The 7,496-nt window shown below is 40.0% G+C and overlaps 1 protein-coding gene across 2 annotated transcripts in view; it reads left to right on the top strand.

The window, feature by feature from the left end:
* LOC115213034 (teashirt homolog 1-like) overlaps positions 1-7,496 on the top strand; it is a 425,208-nt gene that overhangs the window by 61,034 nt on the left and 356,678 nt on the right. The gene's annotated exons all lie outside the window — the stretch shown is intronic.

The following is a 7,496-nucleotide window of genomic DNA, read 5'->3' as shown; positions in this document are numbered from 1 at the left end:
GTAAACAAGCTACTTACCACACAGCCACTCCTGCGCCTATGTTAAATAAAATCATAATTAACTGATCCTCCTGTATTTTCTTTTACCCAAAACCAGGAACCATCCAGTGAGTGTGTATGTATTCATTCTCTTATAGCTGTAGTACTCAACAGGAAAGCTGACTTGCTGTCCCTCGCCCTAGATGATTGGCAAAACTGTAGAATATGAGAAACCAAGGTGATCACAGCAGTAATGCAAGCCAGCAGACAGATGATGGCTGCGCCGCTAATGAAGGTGTGAACATATAGACATTTCCAGGTGAAAGAATAGTAAAATATGTATGTTGAATAGATGGGGCAGTGGTGAAGGTAATAAGGACACTAAATTAGGACACTAATGAATTACAGTAAACAACAGATATGTAAAAAGCACTATCCGAATCGTGGCCGATGCCAGCGCCGCCTCATCTGGCTTCCGTGTCGGTGGCACGTAAAAAGCACCATCCGAATCGTGGCTGAAGCCAGTGCCGCCTCGACTGGCTTCCGTGTCGGTGGCACATAAAAAGCACCATCCGAATCGTGGCTGAAGCCAGTGCCGCCTCGACTGGCTTCCGTGTCGGTGGCACATAAAAAGCACCATCCGAATCGTGGCTGAAGCCAGTGCCGCCTCGACTGGCTTCCGTGCAGGTGACACGTAAAATGCACCAATCCGACCGTGACCGATGCCAGCCTCGCCTGGCTCCAGTGTAGGTGGCACGTAAAAAGCACCCACTACACTCACGGAGTGGTTGGCGTTAGGAAGGGCATCCAGCTGTAGAAACATTGCCAGATAAAACTGGAGCCTGGTGCAGCCTTCTGGCTTCCCAGATTCCCGGTCGAACCGTCCAACCCATGCTAGCATGGAGAACGGACGTATGATGATGATGATGATGATGAACAGAGTGTGGAACATTGACTGTTGACTAGATAGGCCTGGAGTGGAATCAAAGTAGCAGTAGTAGGGGTAGCGGTTGGTTAACGTGATGATGTGGATGTGTGTGTATATCATTTTACTGGTTTCAGTTGTTGGACTACGGCTATGCTGGGGCACCACCTTGAAGGGTGGTGGAACAAGATGATACCAGTACTTGTATATTTTTTAAAAATCTGGTACCTAATTCTGTCAGTCCCTTCTGCCAAACCACAAGATTATGGGGGACGTAAATAAACCAGTACAGGTTGCCAAGCTGCAGTGGGGACAAACACACACACACACACACACACACACACACAAACACACACACACAAACACACACACACACAAAATATGATGTTTTCATTGTATTAATATTTAAAATTAGTATGTATTATTATATTTGTTTGATTTAAATTTTATTGTTAAAATATATCTTTGATAATAATATGTTTAAATGCACATTAATTTTGAATAAAAATAGTTTATGATTGATTTGCTGAGTATTATTTCAGACAAGTGAGTAAATACTATCTGAAGGTTATACAACAGGCTTTTCCCAGTTCTTGCCGAAAAATCTACACACAAGGATTTGGTTAGCCCAGGGCTGCAGTTGAAAACTAATTGAAAGTCCTACAGAGTGGGATAGAACCCAAAACTATGTCATTGGGAAGTCAGCTTCTCAACAACACAGCCTCTGTTAAAGAATGTAAAATATTCTTGCTAAGAATAGGCGTTGGAGTGGCTTGCTTACCAGCCACATGGTTCCGGGTTCAGTCCCACTGCGTGGCACCTTAGGCAAGTGTCTTTTACTATAGCCTCGGGCTGACCAAAGCCTTGTGAGTGGATTTGGTAGACGGAAACTGAAAGAAGCCCGTTCTATATATGTATATGTGTATATGTATGTGTGTATATGTTTCTGTGTATATGTTTGTGTGTCGGTGTTTGTCCCCACATCATCGCTTGACAACCGATGCTGGTGTGTTTACGTTCCCGTAACGTAGCAGTTCGGCAAAAGAGACCGATAGAATAAGTACTAGGCTTAGAAAGAATAAGTCCTGGGATCGATCTGCTCGACTAAAGGCAGTGCTCCAGCATGGCCACAGTCAAATGACTGAAACAAGTAAAAGAGAAAGAACACAAAGGAGAATTTAAGGAAGAGCGCTTATTTAGTTCCAACTTGATGCTAGTGTGACACTGAGACGGGGTAAATATGCTCTGGGATAGAATGTCAAATGAAGAAAAAGGAACAGAAGGAGCTGGCACAGGTGTGGCTGTGTGGTAGGAAGCTTGCTTCCCAACCACATGGTTCTGAGTTCAGTCCTACTGTGTGGCATCTTGGGCAAGTGTCTTCTACAATAGCCATGGTCTGACTGAGAGGATTTAGTTGACAGAAAATGAAAGAAGCCTGTCATACACACACACACACACACACACAAAAACACACACACACACACACACATTCATCGTCATCATCATTTAACGTCTGTTTTTCCATGCTGGCATGGGTTGGCTGGTTTGACTGAAAACTGGTAAGCTGGGGAACTGCACCAGATTCAAATCTAATTCTACAGCTGGATGCCCTTCAGATATAATTTCTACAGCTGGATGCCCTTCCTAATGTTAACCAGTCCAAGTGTGTAGTGGGTGCTTTTTACATCCCACCAGCATAGATGCCAGTTATAAAACTCTGGCATCAGCCACAACTACGATTTCACTTGGCTTGACGGGTCTTCACAAACATGTATATTGTGTATGTGTGTGTGCCTTTGCATCTGTGTTTGTTCCTCGCTACTACTTGACAACCAGTGTTGGTATGTTTACATCCCTGTAACTTAGCTGTTTCGCAAAAGAAACCGAGAGAATAAATAGGATGATTTGTTCAACTACAATTCTTCAAGGCAGTGCTCCAGCATGGCCACAGTCTAATGACTGAAATAAGTAAATGGTAAAAGGTTCATAAAAACTCTGGTAGCTATTTCTAAGAGTTGCTAAGTGCGGTTGCCTGCAGATAGACAAAGCAGACAGTCTGATAATCAAGTGACTGAGCCTGATGTGGTTGCTCCATTTGCTAGAAATAGCAGCCAAATCAGCCTCAAATCACATATTTTACCATTATTAAAAAAGAAATTATTAAAAAAAAATAGACAATATTGTCATAAATTCATAATGATTGAAAGCAAAGTAAATAAAGACAGGATGGTCACGGTCAGGTTGCCTTAGATCATTAGTCTGCTTCACAAATGATTTAAGACTAAACGACTGTAAAACTAACAACAACAACACATAAAATTAAATGCATATTGTCTGACACACCTCATCACTATGGGACCACTCTAACAATTAGAAATAACAGCTAAATTACTCCTATATTGTATACCTCGTTGTCTTCAAAAATCAAAGGAACATTAGATAATGTCATCCAAGATACACAAGGTCTGAGGTAAGGGTGAGGCTGGTCATGGCTTGAACACTTATGATCATAGATCTATTTATTTAGGGCTGAGGAGCTGGGGCTAAACAATGCCTGATGCTTCCCAGGTAGCCATCCGTGTGCAGTAACACTGTTTGTAGACAGTGATGTGCTGCAAGTTGGGACACAGCAGCGACTGCAGATCTTTGTGCAAAACTTACTGCAGTTATTGCCTTCACCGCTTTGCTATGTGCAACTTCGGTTCAATCAGTCAGGCAGACTTGTACAATACAGCGGAAGAGGCACTATGTATACATATGTGTGTGTGTGTGTGTGTTGTGAAAAACACGTAGGTGCTCTTTGCATGTGTGAGTGTGTGTATGTGTGTGTATGTAAGGGTGTGCATTTTTGTGTCAGTGTGTGCATTTGTATGTCAGTGTGCATGTATGTGTGCATGTGTGTGCATATCTATGTGCATTTGTGTGTCTGTGTGTTTGCGCGTGTGTTGATATGTTGGCATGTCCATAAGTGCATGTGTAATACAAGTGTGTTTTTTTGACATATACATACATACATACATACACACATATATATATATATATATATATATATACATATATACATACATATATACAAACATACATACACACACATATATATATATATATATATATAATATATATATATATAATACAAATAAGAAAATGGAGAAACAAATTAGTTCGTTCATCAACCTACGGATATTATGATGTTAGATTATTTATTCATTGTGCAAATGAGAACATCAAAAGCATACAAAATATTATATAAATCAATAGATAAGATAATAATACAAATACATACAACACATACACACACATATATATATATATATATATATATATATATATATATATATATAATATGTGTGTGTATGTGTGTGTGTCTGTAAGGCGCTAAGCTGGCAGAATCGTTAGCACACTGGATGAAATGCATAGCAGCAGCATTTTTTTCTGCTTATCCGAGCGTGGCCATTCGCCAGCCTCGTCTGGCACCTGTGTCGGTGGCACATAAAATCACCCACTACACTCTCGGAGTGGTTGGCGTTAGGAAGGGCATCCAGCTGTAGAAACACTGCCAGATCTGACTGGCCTGGTGCAGCCTTCGGGCTCCCCAGACCCCAGTTGAACCGTCCAACCCATGCTAGCATGGAAAACGGACGCTAAATGATGATGATGATGATGATGATGATTTACATTCTGAGTTCAAATTCCATCAAAGTCAACTTTACCTTTCATCGTTTGCGGGGTTGATGAAATAAGTACTAGCTAAGCACTGGGGGTCAATGAAACAAATACCATTTCAGTAGTGGGGGTCAATATAATTGACTTACCCACTCACCAAAATTTTCAGTCCTTGTGCTTATAGCAGCAGAAAGGATTTACGTGTGTATGTATTTGTGTGTGTGTGTGTGTGTGTGTGTGTGCACTTTGTGTCTTAATCATGCTGTGGGTATGTATGTGTGCACACATGAACATATGTGTTAATATGTATTTGTTTCAATGTGTGTGTATGCTCACTGCATTATTTATGCTGTGTGCGAATGTCTATATGTGCGTGTGTGTGTGTTTGTGATAAAGGTGCATTCTGTTTGTTTGTCAGGTTGGTTTATTCATTTACTTTGTGTATGGGTGTAATTAAGGTGTTTTGTATTTACAGTAATCCTTTGACTATCGCAGGTGTTACATTCCAAAATCTCCTGCAATAGGTGAAAATTTGCGAAGTAGAAACAGTACTGTACTGCATATTTTTTTTAAAGTATTTTTATAATTTGTATATATTTTTTTTAAGATAAATGCAAAACAACACCACGGAGGAATCGATATAAGCTTAAATAATAAACTGTGATAGGTGAACCGTGATAGGGAACCGCGATATGGCGAGGGATTACTGTATTTGTATATCTGTGAGTAAAGACCCCCTTTGGTCATGAATGACTATGGGATTGCACCAAGAAAATTCCCCTCTGAAGCATAAGTCCAAGCAATGTTGTTTATGGGAGACCAGCAGTCATCCATGCATACCAGCCTCCCTTTTCACGCCACCGATGTTGTCCAAGGGAAAAACAGAGGTTGATAAAGTTTGACACTGGTGACACCACAACTCATTTCTACAGCTGAGTGAACTGGAGTAATGTGAAATAAAGTGTCTTGGTCAAGAAAACAACACACAGTTCGGTCCAGGAATTGAACTCACTACTTTGTGATTGTGAGCACAATGCTCTAAACACTGAGCCATGTACTTTCACCGTGTGAGAAGTAGTAAAGGAAAAAGTGTGAGTGTCTATGAGCCAGAAAAATGCTTTTCCTTTATATTCCTGGTTGTATGTATGTCATAAATGTGTTTAATTTATATATGTATGTGTTATATGTTAGGTATATTATAGATATGTGTGTGTATAGATGTATATATATATATATATGTGTGTGTGTGTACATATATATACACATATATATGTGTGTGTGTATATATATATATATGTATATATCACTACACTCACGGAGTGGTTGGCGTTAGGAAGGGCATCCAGCTGTAGAAACACTGCCAGATCAGACTGGGCCTGGTGCAGCCTTCTGGCTTCCCAGACCCCAGTCAAACCGTCCAACCCATGCTAGCATGGAAAGCGGACATTAAACGATGATGATGATATATATATATATATATATATAATATAGAGTAGTGCTACAAGGCACCAATGTTTACTGGAAGTAGCAATCGATAAATTTACGACGCTATGGTAAAACTTCACAAATATACACATATACATATATATATATGTGTGTGTATATATATATATATGTATATTGATGCATATATTAATTTACATTATGTTTGTGTGTGTTGTTATTGATGATAATATGCACACACACAGGCAAATATATACAGATACATGCTTGACTAGTATGGAATATGTGTGTGTATATATAATGTGCGAAAGTGTGTGTGTGTGTGTGTGACATTAGCTGCTGTACCTCTCAGCAACAAATGCACCCATGTACACATGCACTCTCTCTCTCTCTGCTACTTTTTTACCCACTTGTGTAGTCAGATATTCAACTTTCAGCAGGGAAAAAAAAATGGTAAATGAAAGAAGAAAAAACAAACAAACAAACAAAAAAAACCCATTAAAAAAAGTATATCATCGTGCAGCAAGCATCAACAGACATGCATAAACAACATTAATAATAACAACAACAACGATGGTAACTGCAACTATGAGAAGATTGAGAGGAATGACACACACACACACACACATATATTTTGTCAGTAGAGAACACAGTTAAATAGAAGGAATCAATTTTGCTGAAAAATGTCCAACAGAGCAGAGGATCGGTGGGAGGGAGAGAGAGGGAGAGAGAGAGAGAGAGAGAGAGAGAGAGAGAGAGAGAGAGAGAGAGAGAGAGAGAGAGAGAGAGAGAGAGAGAGAGAATGGGGTGGTGGTGGTGGTGCAGCAGAAATGGGTATGTTGCACTCCACATCTCATCCTGTAGCTCGCTGCTGCTGCCTGCTGCACACCCACCAATATGCATATGCTGGCTGGTGTGTGCGTATGTATGCACATCCAGTGAACTGTGCTGTGATTAGAAACAGCAGATGGATTACTATTATTATTATTATTATTATTATTATTATGATCATCATCATCATCATCATCATCATAATTATTACTGTTATTATTAAGGTAGGGGAGCTGGCAGAATTAGTAGTGTGTTAGACAAAATGCTTAGCGGCATTTCATCTGTCAATGTTCTGAGTTCAAATTCTGCCAAGGTCAGCTTCGCATTTCATCCCTTTTGGGGTCAATAAAATAAGTACCAGTCAAACACTGTAATCAACTAGTCCCCTCCCCCCCAAAATGTGAGGTCTTGTGCCTGTAATAGAAAGAATTATTATTATCATCATCATCATTAACACTATTATTGTTATTATTAATTACTCTGCATAAGGCAACGAGCTCGCAGAATCATTAGCGCGCCAGGCGAAATGCTTAGCGGTATTTCGTTTGTCTTTATGTTCTGAGATCAAATTCCGCCGAGGTCAACTTTGCCTTTCATCCTTTCGGGGTCGATTAAATAAGTACGTGTTATGCACTGGGGTCGATGTAATCGACTTA

Source organism: Octopus sinensis, linkage group LG6 (genome assembly GCF_006345805.1).
Source record: "Octopus sinensis linkage group LG6, ASM634580v1, whole genome shotgun sequence".
Lineage (NCBI taxonomy): Eukaryota > Metazoa > Mollusca > Cephalopoda > Octopoda > Octopodidae > Octopus > Octopus sinensis.
This window is presented reverse-complemented; position numbering and strand designations above follow the sequence as displayed.